Source organism: Eriocheir sinensis, chromosome 65 (assembly GCF_024679095.1).
Source record: "Eriocheir sinensis breed Jianghai 21 chromosome 65, ASM2467909v1, whole genome shotgun sequence".
Classification (NCBI taxonomy): domain Eukaryota; kingdom Metazoa; phylum Arthropoda; class Malacostraca; order Decapoda; family Varunidae; genus Eriocheir; species Eriocheir sinensis.
In genome coordinates this window covers 9235007-9253407 of record NC_066573.1, presented here as the reverse complement: position 1 = coordinate 9253407, position 18401 = coordinate 9235007, and the positions used below count along the sequence as shown (strand labels likewise).

Sequence of the window (18401 nt, the reverse complement as noted above, 5' to 3'; positions counted from 1 at the left end):
ATCCTTCCTTTCCCTTCTCCTCCTCTTCCTCCTCTTGTTCTTTAAATACTTCACCCTTTAAATTTACTTCACCGCAGTTTTTTTTTTTCTCATATTCTGTCTCGCCATTTTCTATTCTTGCTTCTCTTTTCGTCTCTCTCATAACATTTATCTCCACATTCTCCTTCTCTCCCTTCCTCTTTCTCTTCTTCCTCTTTGTCCTATATATATATACTTCACTCTTCAAATTTAATTCATCGTATCTCCTTTCTCCTCTTATATATTTCCACTATTTTATCTTGGTCTTCTTTTAGTGTCTCAAAACATTATCTCCTTCTTCTCCTTCTTATCTCCCCTTCTCTTTCTCTTCTTACCTCTTTTCCCTTGTCCTCTAAATACTTATCTCCTCCTCCTCCTCCTCCTCCTCCTCCTCCTCCTTCTCCTCTTTCTCCGCGGTTATGTTTTTATTTTTATTTTTATCAAGTCCGTAGTTTGTAACCTTCTCGTCCTCAGAAAAGTCATCCTCGTCTCTCACAACAGCTATAAACGGTTCCATGAAGTGTGTTTACTGTAAAAACTCTCTCTCTCTCTCTCTCTCTCTCTCTCTCTCTCTCTCTCTCTCTCTCTCTCTCTCTCTCTCTCTCTCTCTCTCTCTCTCTCTCTCTCTCTCTCTCTCTCTCTCTCTCTCTCTCTCTCTCTCTTATGCATTCAACACTGTTTTGCCCAACGTCATCACACTTTTTCCTCCTCCTCCTCCTCCTCCTCCTCTTTTGCCATTCATTCCTCTGCCTCCTCCAATATACATACTTCTCTTCCTTTTCTTCTTCTCTTCCCTCGACCTCCTCTCCTTCCTCCCTCACTCACATAACTCTAACACATTTTTGCTCTCTTAAATCCTGCAGGAATGTCACCTATTTTTGCTGCTGGTTCTCCACGCTGCGTTGTGTTTATATATATCAGTCGTTATTTTCGTCGCTATGGTTCTCCGCTTTGTTTTTCGTATACTTTTGTCATTAACCTTCTAACTACTCTACGCTAATTTCATGTTACTTTTAGCACTGGTTATCTACTTTCCTGTGTATGCTCTCATCATTAACTACCTAACTTACTACTACTCTACTCTTAATTGCTGTGGATGTTCTACTACTTACTTGTTTTCAATGTTGGTCCTCAGTTTGCGTTTTGTATACCGCTATCATAAGTTTGGGTCTACCTTCCCCATTTGCAATTCCGGTTTCGCTGTTCAAACTTGAGCGTGTGTGTGTGCAGGGCGAATGAGCGATCTTAAAACCCCATCAGTCCGGATCAAAGTTATGCTTCACTCTTCACCCTCGAGGAACTTAATTCATCCTTACAAACTGCATTAGCTCCTCTCGGCCGCTCATCAGGGCAGGAATATATTATACTCACCGCCCGCCCGCTTGACTTGGCTTGAGGGAGAAGGCTTACTGATCTTCAATTCTCTTCTGTTTCTCTTTTATTATATTTTTCCCTGTTTCTGGTATTCTTCTTACGACCCATATCCTCCTCCATCTACATTCTTTATTCTTCCTCCACTTCATATCCACTCCCATCTCCTCCTCCTCCTCCTACACTCTTTATTTTTCCTCCACTTTATACCATCATCTTCCTATCCCTCTTTCATTCCGTCTGGTCTGCTTCTTACCTCTATCACTCATCTCCTACAATTTTAGCCCTTCCTCTATTTCATTACCTCATCTTCCTCCACATTTGCATTCTATAACATCATCTTCCCCTCCTTCTCATCCTCTTCCCTTGCCTCGTCTGCCTCTTCTTCCATCTCCTCCCTCCCCTCAAGATTATGGGGATGACACGAGCCGGGTGTTCTTTGTTTATTATGAGAACTCCCGCGTTTATCCACGTGGAGAAGGGTAGCGTCTGTCCACTGTTTACTCTGCTGGTCTAAATGAAGGTGAGGAGAATCAAATAGTGTAAGCCATGCGTCCTGTGATTGTTACGAGAGCTCTTGCGTTTATCTCTGGGCGGGACGGAAAGCATCACTGAATCGGGTTGTGTTTGTAAACTCGGCCTGTTGAGATGAAAGGCCTCGAGAAAAGAGAAAGCCATGAAGTCGCAAAAGGTGGAGGAGATTCAATAGAGGATTAATTCGTTTTTAAAAATGTGATTGAATAAACTTACCCCCCAAAAGCGGATGAGGAAGTATCAAAATGCAATTGTGTGAGTTATATGTCATGGGATGAGGAGATAGACACTGGGGGAGACATTGAATAAACAAAAACGAGGGAAAAGTGAAAAGAAAACGAGGTAGGAATGAATAAAAGTAAGTCAGAACATGCAGCAAGAGGAACTTCAGCATTATCGACGAAGAACATAAACCAAAACACACAAGATGAAATGATAAAAGAAGGAGAGACATGGGGAAAGTAACGACATAGAAAAACAGATATCCAGAGACACGAGGGAGAAGATAACACCTGAAAGACAAAACGTGTGGTAGAGGAGAGCAGAGGGGAGGGAAATACAGGTAAACCGAGTAATTACAGGTGCGAGAAAATACAGGTGACGGGAGGATATACACGTCAGGCGGGTAATTAGAGGTAAGATTAGGATATACATGCAAGATAGGGAGATACAGGTAAAGGGGAAAATACAGGGAAAGGGAGGAAATACAGGTGAAGGGAGGATATACAGGTAAGGATATACAGGTCAGGCGGGTAATTACAGGTAAGATTGGGATATACAGGCAAAGTCGGGAAATACAGGTAAAGGGGAAAATACAGGTGAAGGGAGGATATACAGGTAAGGATATACAGGTCAGGCGGGTAATTACAGGTAAGATTAAAAAATACATGTAAGGTCGGGAAATACAGGTAAAGGGGGAAACACGGGGAAAGGGAGGAAATACAGGTAGAGGGAGGATATACAGGTAGAGGGAGGAAATACAGGTAAGGCACTTCGCGGGGCAGGATATATCGCTGGCCCTTTAAACTTGCCTCGCACCGGACCGAGAAATTATATGTGCGAGTGGATTTGCGATTTATTATTACTGTTATCATTATTGTATTTCTTTATCAGTAGTAGTAGTAGTAGTAGTAGTAGTAGTAGTAGTAGTAGTAGTAGCATCATTATGAACATTATTATTAGCGGTTCAAGTAGCTTTATTTGTCCTTACGACGCAAAAACATGCGAAAAAATAATAATCCAAGCAATATTATGGTAGATGGTGGTCGAGGTGGCGGCATTAAGGGAGGGGACGGGGTGTGATTGTGGTGGTGGCGGGAAGGAGCGAGGGGGAAAAGAGAAAGTATCCAAAAATGTGTGCAAACGTGTGAAGTAAACTGATAAGAGAGTCGGCCGGCAAGGGTAAGGAAGGAAGGCGCTAAAATTATCTGAAGAAGACGGAGGAGAAGATAAGGAGGGAGAAAAGTGAGAGTGACTGGAGATAAGAGAAAGAGAAGGAAAGAGAACATATATTTGTGGAAGGAAGAAAATGGTTACACGTGTTGAGAGAGAGAGAGAGAGAGAGAGAGAGAGAGAGAGAGAGAGAGAGAGAGAGAGAGAGAGAGAGAGAGAGAGGTAAATCATTATATATAGAAAAAAGAGGTAGCAAAAGAGACTGAAATGGACACACACACACACACACACACACACACACACACACACACACACACACACACACACACACACACACACACACATGAGACTTTGTATATATTGAGACTTTTGTCCTCCTCCACCCCCACCTCCACCTCCTCCTCCTCCTCCTCCTCCTCCTTCTCCTTCTCGTCTTCCTCCTCCTCGGCAAGGGAGCGGCACAGTATTGCTGGCCGTGTGTGCGTCGGAGGCACGTGATTGGCGAAATGAATTAGGCGCCCAAGAGGAAGGCATCTCCTGCAGGGCCTAGGAATTCCAATAAGGGGCGAGGGACGAGGAGACTGAGGGAAGCCAGCTAGCCGCACATGGACCCGCTCAGCCATTCACTAAGTCATCCAGCCAGCCAGCCAGTCACCTAGTCAGTCAGCCAGCCAGTTCCTAATTCATCCAGCCAGCCTCACCTCAGTCAACAGTCACCCACCAAGCCAACCAACCAGCCAGCCATCTAGTCAACCACCCAGTTAGTCACCCATACAGTCAGCTACCTAACCACCCAGCCGGACACCCAACCATACAGTTACCACCTACACAGTTAGTCATCCAGCCAACCAGACAGCCAGAAAGTCACCCAGCAACCCAAAATAGACAACAATTCAACCAGCTACCCACCCGGTCAGTAAGTCACCCAGTCAGTCAGCCAGTCACCCAATCAGCCAGTCAGTCTAATCTTCTGATACCCTGGACTATCAATTCTTAGCCCTTCACTTAGTCCCACTGCCTCCTGCCTCTCCATATGCAATACCATTATCATTATTATCATTATTAGTATAGAACATGAATGTCAGCCCCTCTGGAGACTTCAAAGGGCAATTTAGTTATATAGAGACTGACATTCCTACCCTAACCTACCCTATTCCGCTGTTCCTTTGGCCTCCCTTTGTTCATACATATCCCAGGACAACGCTCTTCCCCACATACCGTCCGTCCTCCAGAGGGTCTCCATATTGAATACTGTCTTGGGAACATTCCTATACGCAGCTTTTTCTTCTTCGTCGTACCCCTCTGCTCCCTGTCTGTCTTCCTCCCTTGTCGTCCCCTCCCCATCCCTATCCTCTTCTTTCCTCACCTTGCTGCCTCCCTAACCTTCTTTCTTCTTCCTTCTCATCCTTCCTTCCTGATCGCAAGTCACACACACTTTTCTCTTTCTCAGATGCTCATTTTTTTCATTCTAGTTTTTCCAGTTTTTATTTTTCCTCTCTCTTATTGTATTTATGATGATTAGTGTTGTCATGAGGGTAAGGGATGAGAGAGAGAGAGAGAGAGAGAGAGAGAGAGAGAGAGAGAGAGAGAGAGAGAGAGAGAGAGAGAGAGAGAGAGAGAGAGAGAGAGAGAGAGAGAGAGAGAGAGAGAGAGAGAGAGAGAGAGAGGAGGAGGAGGAGGAGGAGGAGGAGGAGGAGGAGGAAATGAGCAAGGAAGTACGTAGAGAAATAGTGCTTTACACACACACACACACACACACACACACACACACACCAACCGACCCCCTCCAACACCCCCACTCCCCACAAGCTCTGACCTTCAACCCACGCACTTCCTCATTCTCTCTCACCTTGCTTTCTCTCCCTCGACCTCATAACCTCCCTGCCTCTCTCCCTCCCCCCTCCCTCCCTCCCACAAACAGCTGCCTCTCAGTAAAAATTATTCATAGCTGTGCAGCGGTAAAGGAGAACTGGAGGGAGGCTGCTTCTCTTCCCCCAGCATCTGTCGCTATGGAGATGCAAAGGAAGAAAGAAGGAAAAGAAGGAAGACGGAGGAGATGAAAGACAGTATGAGGGAAAGGAAAAGGGTAGAGGAGGGTGGGAGGAGAGTAGGAAAGGAAGGGAATAGGGAAAGATGAAGGAATTACGGAGAAAGGACAAAACCGAGGAGTGAAGGACAAAAGGAGAGTGGGAAGGATAGACACAATGATGGAAGGATGGAGCCGGAAAAGGAAGGAAAATAGAAAATGGAACGAGAAAACAAAGAAGGGAGGAATGGAGAAAGGAAGAAGGGAGGAAAAGAAGGGAGACAGAAGGGGCGAGACAGCATGGGGGAAAGAATAGAGAATAAGAGGAAGGAAGGAAAGTGGGAAGGAAGGAAAAATGAAAGGATGAAAGGGGAAAAGACAAGGAAAGTAGGAAATGGAGGAAAGGATGGAGGGAAATCAAGAAAGATGAGAAAAAAGAGCAAAAATTAAGGAGAATATTGTATAGAAAACAGTAAAAGAGAAAACGAAAGAAAAGAAGGAGAACAGAAGGAGAGAATAAACCAAGATAAAACAAAAGGAAGGAGGAAATGAAGCAAAGATAGGAGAGGAAGCCAGGAGGGAGGAAAGACTAGGTAGAAGAAGAGTAGAAAAAAAAATAAAGAGGAAACGGAGAAGCGAGGAATGGAGAGGATGAAGGTAAGAAGGAAAGGGGAAAAAACAGGTAAAAAAAGGGGAGGAGGGAAGGAGGAGGAAGGAAATGAGGAAGAGGGGGAGTGAAGGTTGTTATGGATGCCTTGAGTGCAAGAAAGAAATTTACGGAGGTACTAGAATTTTGTAGGAGGAAGGGAGAGGAAAATAAAGGAAAAAAACGACATTGTAAAAAGAAAACGATATGTGCTTCTCTCTCTCTCTCTCTCTCTCTCTCTCTCTCTCTCTCTCTCTCTCTCTCTCTCTCTCTCTTCATGCTTGTATATATATAAAATTCATGTGGGTGTATATGTTTCCTTATTCAATCCCACTTCATTTTATTGCCTAAGACTTTTCAAAGACGTGTCGACCCAAACTATCACGAGATTCCGTCACTCGCTTCCGCCTTACCCCGAACGAAGCGAGACAACAAAGAGCAGCCGAAGAAGAGACAGACAAAGAAGGAGGAGGAAGAAGCCAGCGGTAGGGGACAAGAACAAGAAGACACACTCGCCATCTCCACTGAGGACGGAACGAGCGATACTAAAGCTTTACGTCCGGTTATATAATGCAGTAATGAGCTTTTTGCCTCGCCTGGTCGGTTACACTTTAAAACACTGCGCCGCCACCACCACCACCACCACCTCGTCGTCCCCGCCAGCGTGTGTGTGTGTGTGTAGGTGGGCCGCGGTGCAGTGAGGGAGGGACGGAGGGAGGAAGGCATGTGTAGGGTGGATGAAAATGATAAATAAAAATTCGGATGGAAAAATATGTGTGAGGAATGTTGAATGATAGACTTGTTGGCGTGTTTCCTCACTTTGAACGTGGGTATATTTCTTGCGTCATCTATGAAAAAAAAAGTGCGGAAAATGAGAATACAAAACAATACAAAAGAATTAAAAAAGAAAACACCAGATACACCAGATACAAAAAATACTAAAGAAATATAAAAGAAAATACAAAAGCTATACAAAAAATTTACAAATAGTGTAAATAGAAAAGAAATAGAAAAGATACAAAAAACAATACCTATAAAAAAATTCAAACACAAACTACAAAAAAGATCGAATAGAAATATAGAAAAAGGAAAACACGAAAGAAATACAAAATCAAAACAAAAGAAAACTCCCACATACAAAACTACAAATACAAAATAAAAAAAATAAAAAAATAACAAAACACAAAAATCAACAAAAAAAAGAAAATACCCCCAAAAAAACAAAAAACGAACATACAAAAAAAATACAGAAGAAAATTTAAACTAAAAATATAGCAAATACATAAATACAAAAACAAAAACAATAGAAATGAAAAATGCAGAAGAAATATCGGACACTAAATAAAAAAAAAAGCTTGAACTATTTTTCCTTCCCAAACGTGGCCATTGTTTTCACCCCCACGGCGTAGCAGGGAGGGAAAAGATCAGGAAAGGGAGACTGAAGGAAAAGAGGGAAGAGGGAAGAGATAAAAGACAGTATGAGGGAAATGAAGAGAGCTAAGAAGGGTGGATGGAAGGAAGGAGAGGAAAGGAAGCGAAGGAGGCGAGGAGAACAGGGAGAAACAAAGATGCAAGAACGAGGGAAAATGGGAAAGGATGGAGAATGGAAAGGAAGGAGAAACGAGAATGGAGGGGAAAAAGAAGATACAGAGGAGTGGAAAGGAAGGAAAAGAGAAAAGGATGGAGAATGGAAAGGAAGGAGAAACGAGAATGGAGGAGAAAAAGAAGATACAGAGGAGTGGAAAGGAAGGAAAAGAGAAATGGATTGAGGTCAGCGAGGAAGGACGGAAAGACACGCGTCCCTCCCCAGACGAAAATAGCAATATAGAAAAAGTTTAGCGTCTTTTTTTGGAGCGTGGTTGGCTAGGAAAGTGCTGCGTTCTTTGTACGCCGCCGCCCGAGCCTCGCCCGCGTAAGGAGGCTTCCGTAAAAAGTGAAAGGTTGAAAAAAGATAAGAATGAAATGTGAGGATGCAAAAAATGTATGTGAAAATTTTTATCATAGACTTTATTTCCTCATTTTTAAACATGGCTGTATTTTTTTAATTATGCCGTCAAAAAAATATATATATATACAACGAAGGAAGAAATTAACACACCAAATAATAATGTGAGACTTCTTCCTTTTTCAATCCTTCCTTTCAGCTACTAACCGCGCCGGCAAACATCAGAGATCGTCCTTAATGGAAAATAAACGTCTCGTACTGTCGGATAATGTTACCCTTTTTATCTCCACCACTCTTATAACCCAATCATTTCTCCGGGAGGGAAGGATGAAAAGGAGAAAGGAAAACGGGGAAAAGAGAAGACGGAGGGAAGAGAAAGAGGAAAGAGGGAAGGATGAAAGGAGGAAAGCGAGATAAGGGGTCTGCACGGAAGCACGGTTCTTAATTAATGACAAAAAAGTGGATCTTCCTTGGGTACGTAAGCCGTTTGATAATAGTGAAGTGAATGGAGACTCAAATCCAGGCGGTAACGAGAACAGGAAAAAAATATAACAGGAGGAAAAATAACCGAGAAGAAAGGACGAAGTGCAATCAGAAAAATATATACAGAAACCTTGCAAAACAGCGACTACAACAAATGGGGTTAAGATCATCCCGCCAGACGTTTTCTTTCGGCTGTGATCGTTTATTCGTGTCAACATTTACGCGAGAATGTTGTGTTAGGGCGGGGCGGGGCGGGGCGGGGTAACTCCAAGGGCACACATTTACAAAGCCGACACTAAGGTCCATATTGTTCAACGCCTCGAACTCCCATTACGATCATTCCCCAAGGCCACAGAGGAGATTTACCGGGTGTTCAAGGCGAAGTATCCAGACGCCTCTCCACCCGAAATTAACCTCTCGTTTGGTCACTCTTTACTTTTGTCTATTATGGGAACGGTGAATAGCGGTTTTTTTTGTCGCTGCACTGTTTTTGTTGCCCTTGAGCCGTCTCCTTTGCTGTAAAAAAAAAAAGTAGTCGGGTAAAACCATCACTAGGATCACAAGACAGTCCATGAAAGGTCCAGCAACTTCCACGAACACTGAGGCTCCGAGGCGTTTAAGAATACAAGCTTAGCCCTAGCCGATCCGAGCGGGGCAAATCTGGCCTCCCCTCAGACACTTCGATCAAAACGATACCCTTTATTTTTTTAACTTTCCACTAGCTTCCTTTCACTCATTATTCATTATTGTTTTACACCATTGATTCGCTACCAGTACTTAGTGTTCATGAGCGATATCGTTGTTCAGATAAATGAGTACGAGCGTGAAAATTTGAAAAGGTCGGATCGGACAGGGTTAAGGGATGAGTTTAACAGTGTGGCAATGGAGATCAAACACACGGACACTTAATAGAGAAACACCTACCCACGTGTATTGAACAAGTCAGCCGCGTACTCAGAGACAAAGTATTAAGAGCATGCGGTTATTGGCGAGTCTGGCTCAGAGCAACACACGGTCCATGATCTATTTCCAGCGCGGCCTCCAAGGTTCGGCGTTGAAGCTGCCCGCACAATACACGCCGCCACCCTCCGTGTGCCGGCCAGAATCACTTGGCCAGTCAGGGCGCCCACTCAGCCATGCCACACTGCGGGCCTTGTGACGGCGGAGTGCCACAGCGCGTAATGTTTGCTCAGACGGAACCGTTGCACTTGTGAAGACCAGATGGAAGAATGAACAGCTGGTCTGGCAGTCTAGCATATCACGCGAGATCTCAAATGCGACACTATATTATAAGACATTTCGCCGCCCAAGAACACACATTTGACAAGGCTTTCGTAGGAGTTGTGGGCATTTCCAGGAGTAGTTGTATGACCCTGGTGTTAGTTTGACCCTTCTTCTGTACCATGAACCTAAGGAAACACTCATTAGAACTCGGCTGACCCCCTCTTTGACCTTTAGAAATTGTTAATGTGAGAAGCGATAGTGTCTTATGATACCAACCTATAGTTCTGTTTAAGGGCTTTTATATTCACAATTACGCTTCCATCTATAATATAAAAGTTGTAAAATAATATCAGCATGAATATGGATTTCTACTTCGTCTTTCGTCGTCTCCCTCGAGTCAGTGGTGGACGCCATTTGCGAAATTTTAGATATTCATTTTCATCGATGCTTTCTCTCTTGCTCCCATTCTCCCCACTAACCCCTCCACCTTCCTCCTTGTGTCCTCTATCTCCTTCCTTCAGCAGGTGTTCTAAAGACTCTGTAAAGGCTCCTCATCTTCATTTCTCACCACATGACCAAACCATCTCAGCCTTGACTCCCTTATCAGCTCCGTAATGCTCTCCACTCATGCTCTCTGCCTGGATTCAGCATTACTCTGTGCGCTATGCCTTCCTCCTCATCAACATTCTCATCTCTCCTCTTTCCAGCTTCCTTTCATCTATCCTCTTTGCCGCCCATTTCTCTGCTAAGTACTTCATTACTGGCCCCATTAGTTCTTTTCTTTTATCTTCCCGTTCATCCTTTACCTTTTTTTCTGAACACGGACCACTCAAAAAGCTCTCCACTTTCTCCATCTGCCTTAATGCACTCATCAACTTCTAACTCACTTTTCCATTACTTATCCAGTGCTGAATCAAGGTTTATATCTATCACGCCTTTTATTCCTTGCGTCCGTTCCTCGTTTATACATCCGTCCTTATCTTGCTTCTATCTCACTCCTCTTATCTCTTTGCATTTGCTTTCAATCCTCCCATTTGGAAAGCCTCCCGCCAATACATCACCCTTGTTGGCAGCTCCATCTGTGTCTCTGTAACGACCACTTTGTCATCAGCAAACAATAACTCACGCCTATTTCTACCTCTGATCCCCGCTGTTATGGCATCCATCACCTCCACCAAACAAGAATGGGCTGAGTGATGGCCCCCAATCGTTCCACCTCTCCCCCAAACTCCTCCTCGGCTCCCTGATCGTCCCACCTCCCCCCCAAACTCCTCCTCGGCCACACACACACACACACACACACACACACACACACACATACACACTTGTCATTGTGAGCAGTCTACTCGTCCCGCCTTCATTCATTTCATTCAAGCATTCACCGCCCCCTCATTCATACCGCGCGCTCATTCAGACTTTTTTTTTTCCGTGCGCTCATTCGTTCAGTCTCTCTTCTTTGGCATATTTTTTCAGCACATCCTTCCTCCTCCTCCTCCTCCTCCTCCTCCTCCTTTCTTTCATTTGGCATTCTATCAAACCTCCCGTCTCTCGTAATCTTAGCATGATCACGTTTTCTCTTTCCTTCTCCTCCACCTGCGCTCTCTCTCTCTCTCTCTCTCTCTCTCTCTCTCTCTCTCTCTCTCTCTCTCTTCCAATTTCTCTCTCTCTCGAATTCTCCTCTCCAACATTTTTAGAAGCTCGATTCGTCCTGATTTTCTTTTTTTCTTATCCTCCTCCTCCTCCTCCTCCTCATCATCATCATCATCATCATCATCATCATTATCCTCTTCCTCTTCCCCCCCCCTCCTCCTCCTCTTCCTTTTCCTTTTCCTTTTCCTCATCCTTTACCTCTTCCTCTAATTTCCTCCCCGATAATAAGAAACAACGGAAAAACAATTCAAGCGCAGCGATGCAATAAAGATGTCGGTATGAGTTATTTCTCGAACAGAGGCGTCCGCAACTGGAACAGCCTTCCTGCAGGAGTGGTTAGTGTGGAAACAATCAACTCCTTTAAATTATCGCACTGACCGTCGCTTTGCTGCGTCGGGAGTGAACAAAACGTATTCCTGAGTAGGTACAGTAGTGCTTTAGTCTTTCCGCAGGTCACTCCTGGGGCTGACCGACTGATTAAATCACTGAAAGCAGGCAGCCTCGCAATGAGCCAATAGACGTTCTGCTCGTCCATGCTTCCGTATTTCCCTCCTCCAATAATATGGTCGTGTTCATAGCAAGGAATTCAAGTGCAAGACGCTTGGAGTAATGTTATCTTTATATAACTAGATGATGGGACCTCGCCTTGAATATGCAGTGCAGTTCTAGTCCCCTAATCACAAGAAAGAGTTGAAAGTTCAGGGAGTTCAGCGAAGCGCTGTGAAAATTATTCCACATTCAAGGGCTCAGCCACGTGAAGAACGACTCAAGCGACTCAATCTTTTTACGCTGGAAAAGAGACGTTTACAAGATTTGATTCAGGTTTTCAAGTACTTCAACAAGCTCAGTAACGTCAATCACCCTAAGTTCTTTGAGCTCCAAATCAACTCAAGTCCTAGATATAACAGTCTATATAACAGTGGTAGATGAGTGGAACAGGCTGAGCAGTCATGTGATGAGTGCCAATACAATTGTCACATTCAAAAATAGATTAGATAAATTCATGGACAGTGATATTAGGTAGGGTTAGATTCACGGGAGCTTAGGTTCAAAGGAGCTGCCTTGTACAGGTCCACCGGCCTCTTGCAGACGTAAGTTCTTATGTTCTTCTTATGTTCCTCATATTCCTCCACTTCTTCCTCCTCCTCCTCCTCCTCCTCCTCTTAGTTAGGACCAAGAGGTCTGTTGCTGTTTCCTTTTCCTTTGTATTCCTTTTCCTTTCCCCCTCCTCCTCCTCCTCCTCCTCCTTCTATTCCTCCTCCTCCCCTCCTCCTCTTCCTCCTCGCATCTTTTTACACTTTTCCGCGGCCGTTCAGGTAATTATTCATAGTTCTAATTAACGGGCGGCGTCTTGGCTCTTCGCTGTAAATATTTGTCCCTCGTGGAATGAGCCGCAGGTGTGAGGCGGACGCGGGGAGACGCGTCGCCTGTGTGTGTGTGTGTCTGGGGGGCGGGATCGAGGCGGCACCTGTCCTTGTGATTTTCATAATTGCAGGTATACACATATATGATTATGTATATACCTGTAATTATGTATAATGGTTGAACATATAAATGGAAGTTTGTCCAATACAGAAATAAAATGCTGCAGAATTTGATGTTTGTAGCAGTAAGGTTAAAGAATTAATGGGGAAATTAGTATACATGGCATGACTAGGGAGGTAGATTTCCATGACTAAATAAGCATGTCCAGTTTAATGAGCCACAGCTAAAAGTGATTTTTTTTCTGTAAGAAATTTATGATCCGTGATTGGATAATGGTGAAAATGCAAGTGTACGAAACTTGGTTAAGAAAAAGAAATAAAACTTTGCCTTGAAGAATATTCCCAAAAATAATGAGCCATGCTTGAAAAAATATTGAAAGTTTGATTAGGTTGTAAGAAAAGAGCGTTGTGCGCGGGGCATGCCAGAGAAAACAATCCTATTCAGAAAAAAAGCGAAGGACCTGCTGGATTAAACAAATACTCGGTGGCTAATGACTTACGCAAAAAAAAAAATGGAGCTTTCATTCATTAAAAAAATGCTCTAAAATTAATGAGTCTTGTTTGAAGATAATTACTTACGTCCCAGGGTTAAAAATAGTTAGGTAAATAAACATAATTGCTCTGATTGTAGTGGAACAAATCCGGCGGCCTCATTATCTTTTTTTTATATAGAAATGTGTTGGCGGTGAGTTTCATTTTAAATTTGGGTAATTATATCAATTAGTTAACAAACAGCAATTCCATCTGCAGTGACTGGCCTTGCTCCTTCATTACGCTGGGTTGCCCTCCAGACCCCACGACGCAATCACTGGAAACACATCGCGTCAAGGTTTTATTATTTTCCTTAATTCGTTGCTCAAAAAACAATACCGAAGCTTTGTACTTTAAAAAAAATACCACCATGAATCGAAGCTTATAGATATGTAAAAAAGTAATAACACTGTTTGATATTTCCATTAGAGATGAAGTAGTCACACACACACACTGATGGCGAATCATCACGAACATACGAAGAGCGCGGGCAAAACACACAAAACTAATATATTATGACAATGCATAAAACAACTAATACAACACGAAAAAGCGGGCAAAAGACAATATATATGTGTACTTATATAATTCCAACCCTTAGAAATATAAGAAAATTGCCGAGATGGAATTAAAACAAAAAATACAAAATTGCCGAGATGAAATTACCAACTCTTACAAATAAAGGAATATTGCCGAGATGGAATTAAAACAAAAAATACAAAATTGCCGAGATGAAATTACCAACTCTTACAAATAAAGGAATATTGCCGAGATGGAATTAAAACAAAAAATACAAAATTGCCGAGATGAAATTACCAACTCTTACAAATAAAGGAATATTGCCGAGATGGAATTAAAACAAAAATACAGATGAAATTACCAACTCTTACAAATAAAGGAATATTGCCGAGATGGAATTAAAACAAAAAATACAAAATTGCCGAGATGAAATTACCAACTCTTACAAATAAAAGAATATTGCCGAGATGGAATTCAAACAAAAAAAGAACAGAGGACACCGATAACCTTTCCTGGAATTCATGTGACAATAATCCGGCAAACAGTTCACTTAAGAGACAAAACAAACAGCAGAGGACGAGAGCATTTACCTGACCTCTCCCGTCTCTACTCTTCCTCTAATTTACTCCACCCTCTCCTCCTCCTCCTCCTATTCTCCTACAGCGCTCCCACTCCTAATCCTCTTACTCCTCTTCCCCTTCCAAAACTTTATCTTCCTCCTTCTCCTCCTCCTCCCCCTCCTCAATCTCTTCCCCCTTTCTTGAAATCCGAGGTCGAGTATAATTTGATTGCACTCTTGACCCTCTCCGCTGTTTACTTTCAACCCTCTCGCCGGCATTCGCTTCGCCCTTTCCGCACGCCAGCCCCAGTTATTCCTCCATTAAAGCAGTGTTTGCCTCCTACAAGCACTCGGTCGCCTCTTCTTCCCTCCTTGTTTACCCGCTTCATCTTCAGGCAGGTTCGGTGGGAGGGAGAACGGGTGGCGGGGAGAGAGTGAGCGAGGTTAGATGTAGCTCTTAAGGGGGTCGTACTGATGGTGGTGTGGGGAGCGTGGTCTTGGAAAACGTGCCGTAAGGAGAGAGGAGTTATGAGAATGTGCTTTCAGGTTAGAAAAACGACGGAAATGGACCAAAGTAAATAAGAAACGCCGAGACAATGCGCGCCAGTCGGGGAGTGGGAGTGGAGCGGGTCTGTAAGGGAGTGTGTTGAGGGGCACCGGGAGGCATGAGTGTGTTTCCTCGGGTTAACTTGATTACGTAAAACTTAGGACTTAGAATTATGGGAACGAGGGAACAGAAGGCCTTGACCTACTTCCTGCTTGAGAGAGAGAGAGAGAGAGAGAGAGAGAGAGAGAGAGAGAGAGAGAGAGAGAGAGAGAGAGAGAGAGAGAGAGAGAGAGAGATGGAATAAACCAAACACACACTAACAAACGAGCGTCTCAATTACATCCTTCGTTCACTCCGTTCAGGTATTCAAGAAATCCATTTACTTTTTTTTCTCTCCCTTTCACTTTCCTTTCATGGCGCCTCCTTTGAGCGTTTTCCTTTTCCTTTGCGCACTTAAATTACTGAAAAAATATGTCTGGTCCTCATTCCCTTCCTAGAGGAACATGAATACAGGTGTGGATGTAAATATATAGTAAACACCTTCTATGTAATTATTTATCATTAGACTCCCTTATGTATTGGTTTGCTTACAGAACGTGTGAGTCTGAAGGAGGATATAGGAGCAAGATACAAAGAGAGGAAGAGGAGGAAGAGCAAGGAGAGCAAGAAGTGGCGGCCTTTGATGGTAAGAAATATGAGAGGAGGAATAAAGAATAAGAGATTCCCTTATGTATTGGTTTGCTCACAGAACGTGTAAGTCTGAAGGAGGATATAGGAGCAAGATACAAAGAGAGGAAGAGGAGGAAGAGCAAGGAGAGCAAGAAGTGGCGGCCTTTAATGGTAAGAAATTTGAGAAGAGGATTAATAAAAGAAGTACACGAAGGAGGAGAAGGAGGAGGAAGACGAAGAAGACAAGGAGAAGAAGAATTGGCAGAGGATGGAAAGAAACATAAGAGGAATAATACAGAATAAACGAAGGATTTGGAAGAGAAGGATGAAGACGAATAGCGAAAGAATGGAAAAGAAAGAAAGGAAGAAAAATACAAACAATGAGGGCAGGAAGTATTGGCAGATGACGGCAAGAAACATGAGAGGAAAAATAAAGAATAAAAGAAGGATTTGAAGAGATAGGAAGAGGAGGAGGAAGAGGAGGAGGAGGCGGATGAAAAATGAGTGCGGGAATAAATGTGAACACACCGCCACACAAAGAAGAAAAAGAGAAGAGCAACAAGACAGGTAAGGAAGATGAATGCATTGAAATGACGAGAGATTTAAAGGGACACGAGACGGATAGAAAAGCGAAGAAGAAAAATAAATAAAGAAGAAGAAGAATATGAAGAAGAAGAAGGAGAACAAGAAGAACAAGAAAAAGAAGGAGGATAAACAGGAACAAGAAGATGAACAAGAAGAAGAACGAGAAGAAATAAAGAACCTGAACAAGAAACAACAACAACAACAACAACAACAACAACATTAGCGAGGGGATGGGGAGGGGAAGAAGAAGAGGAAGAGGAAGGAAAGTAGGCCAAGGGGAAGCGACCACACAGGTAACGTACGGTCCCCGGGGTTGGTGTCGTCCCCTTCCCCGCGCCCCGACCCTCGCGTTCTGAAGGAGAGAGCCTCAAAATATTATCCTAATGGAACATCTTAAATTCCTAAAACAACGACGCTTTTAGACGCTGTTTTTCATCCTCCTCCTCCTCCTCCTCCTTCTCTTCCTCCTCTTACTCTTACTCTTCCTCCTCCTCCTCCTCTTACTCCTACTCTGCTTTTATTCCTCCTCCTCTCCTTTTTCTCCTCCTCCTTCAATTCACTACGGTACTCTCTCTCTCTCTCTCTCTCTCTCTCTCTCTCTCTCTCTCTCTCTCTCTCTCTCTCTCTCTCTCTCTCTCTCTCTCTCTCTCTCTCTCTCTCTCTCTCTCTCTCTCTCTCTCTCTCTCACTCTCTCTCTCTCTCTCTCTCTCTCTCTCTCTCTCTCTCTCTCTCTCTCCTCCCTCCCTCTCCCTCACTCTTTCATATCTTTTCCACACCCACGAAGTCCTTCACCTCGACACGCTTACATATTTTTTATACATCACTCTTGTTTTTTTTTTTGTTGCCATCAACGTCCTTCTTGTATCCTTCCATCGACCCTCCCTCCTCCCCTCCCTCCCTCCTTGCCTGCCTCCTTCCCTCCCTCCCTCCCTCCCTTGTCTACCTACGTTCCTATACTTTCATACCTTTCCTCCACCTTCAGCCCTTCACCTTCCCCCCTTTCCTCCCACCTCCTTTCCTCCTCCTCCTCCCACGCGCCTCACATATCTCTCCAACTTTCAATTCAAGCGCCTACACGTCCCGCCTCTTCCACTTCTTCTTCTTCTTCTTCTTCTTCTTCTTCTTCTTCTGCTTCTTCTTCTATTTGTGTACCTGATGCTTCACTATATAGCTCCTCCCCTTCATCGTCTTCCTCGGTTTCTTCTTCTTCTTCTTCTTCTTCTTCTTCTTCATTTTTTCATTTTTCTTCCTCCTCCTCTTCCTTCTGCTCCTCCTCCTCCTCTTGCACCTCTTTCTCTTTCACCACCACCCCCTCCTCTTCTTCCTCCTCCTCTTCCTCCTCCTCCTCCTCCTCCTCTTCCCTTACTTTGCAAAATTTGAACGTCGCCTCATTTCTCTCACTTGCCCTGTTAGCATTTTTTTTCCTTCCTATATATTTATTTTTTCAACACAGTACTCTCATTTCTCCTTTCTCTTTTCTTTCACCTTCTATCCAGCACTAATATGTTCTCCTATTCCTCAGTCTCATATTACCTTCACACGGCTTCTCTCACACTAAGTTTTTTTTTTTCTAGTTCGTGTATACTATTTTTTTATCCTCTGTTGTTTTCCGCCTACGTGATGTTCAGCCTGTCCGCCCTAACGCAAGGTCTCTATCTCCTCTTTGTCTCCTTCCATTATCCTCCTTTACCTTCACTTCCATCGCCTAAAATATCCGTCTCAACCTTGGCTTTTGTTCTCGCGCAGCAGGGAGGCAGGGAGAGAAGGAGGGAGGGAGGGAGGCACTGACGTAGAAAGAAGGACGGAGAGACAGCGGATGGAGAGGGCGAGGGAGGGGTGAGGGAGGTAAGAGCTCACGAAGAATAGGAGGGAGAAGCATAAAGCCGAGGGAGAGCAGGCAGCACAAAGCCTATTTCGGGGGTGACTGTTTTGTGAGTTAATTCATTCTTCAGCCTTTCTGTGACCTGCGTAACAGATTAAAACACTTGTACGTACGGACGGCGACTTTCAGTTCACTTCGGATGCATGAGAGTGACGATTAGTGCACTTCTTAAAGGAGCTCATCGTGTTAGCATTAATGATTTCTGCTGGAAGGTTATTCCAGCGGCGGATGACTGTTCAACGCATAACTCCTGTCTATGTCTGTACTATATCGCCTAGCTGGAATGGTTTGACCACTGTTTCTAGCTCTCAAATTAGTATCGACTGCAAAAAGATT

General features: G+C 43.7%; 1 protein-coding gene across 1 annotated transcript in view; it reads right to left on the bottom strand.

The window, feature by feature from the left end:
• Positions 1-18401, bottom strand: part of LOC126987604 (head-specific guanylate cyclase-like) — a 376569-nt gene that overhangs the window by 208349 nt on the left and 149819 nt on the right. The window lies entirely within an intron of this gene.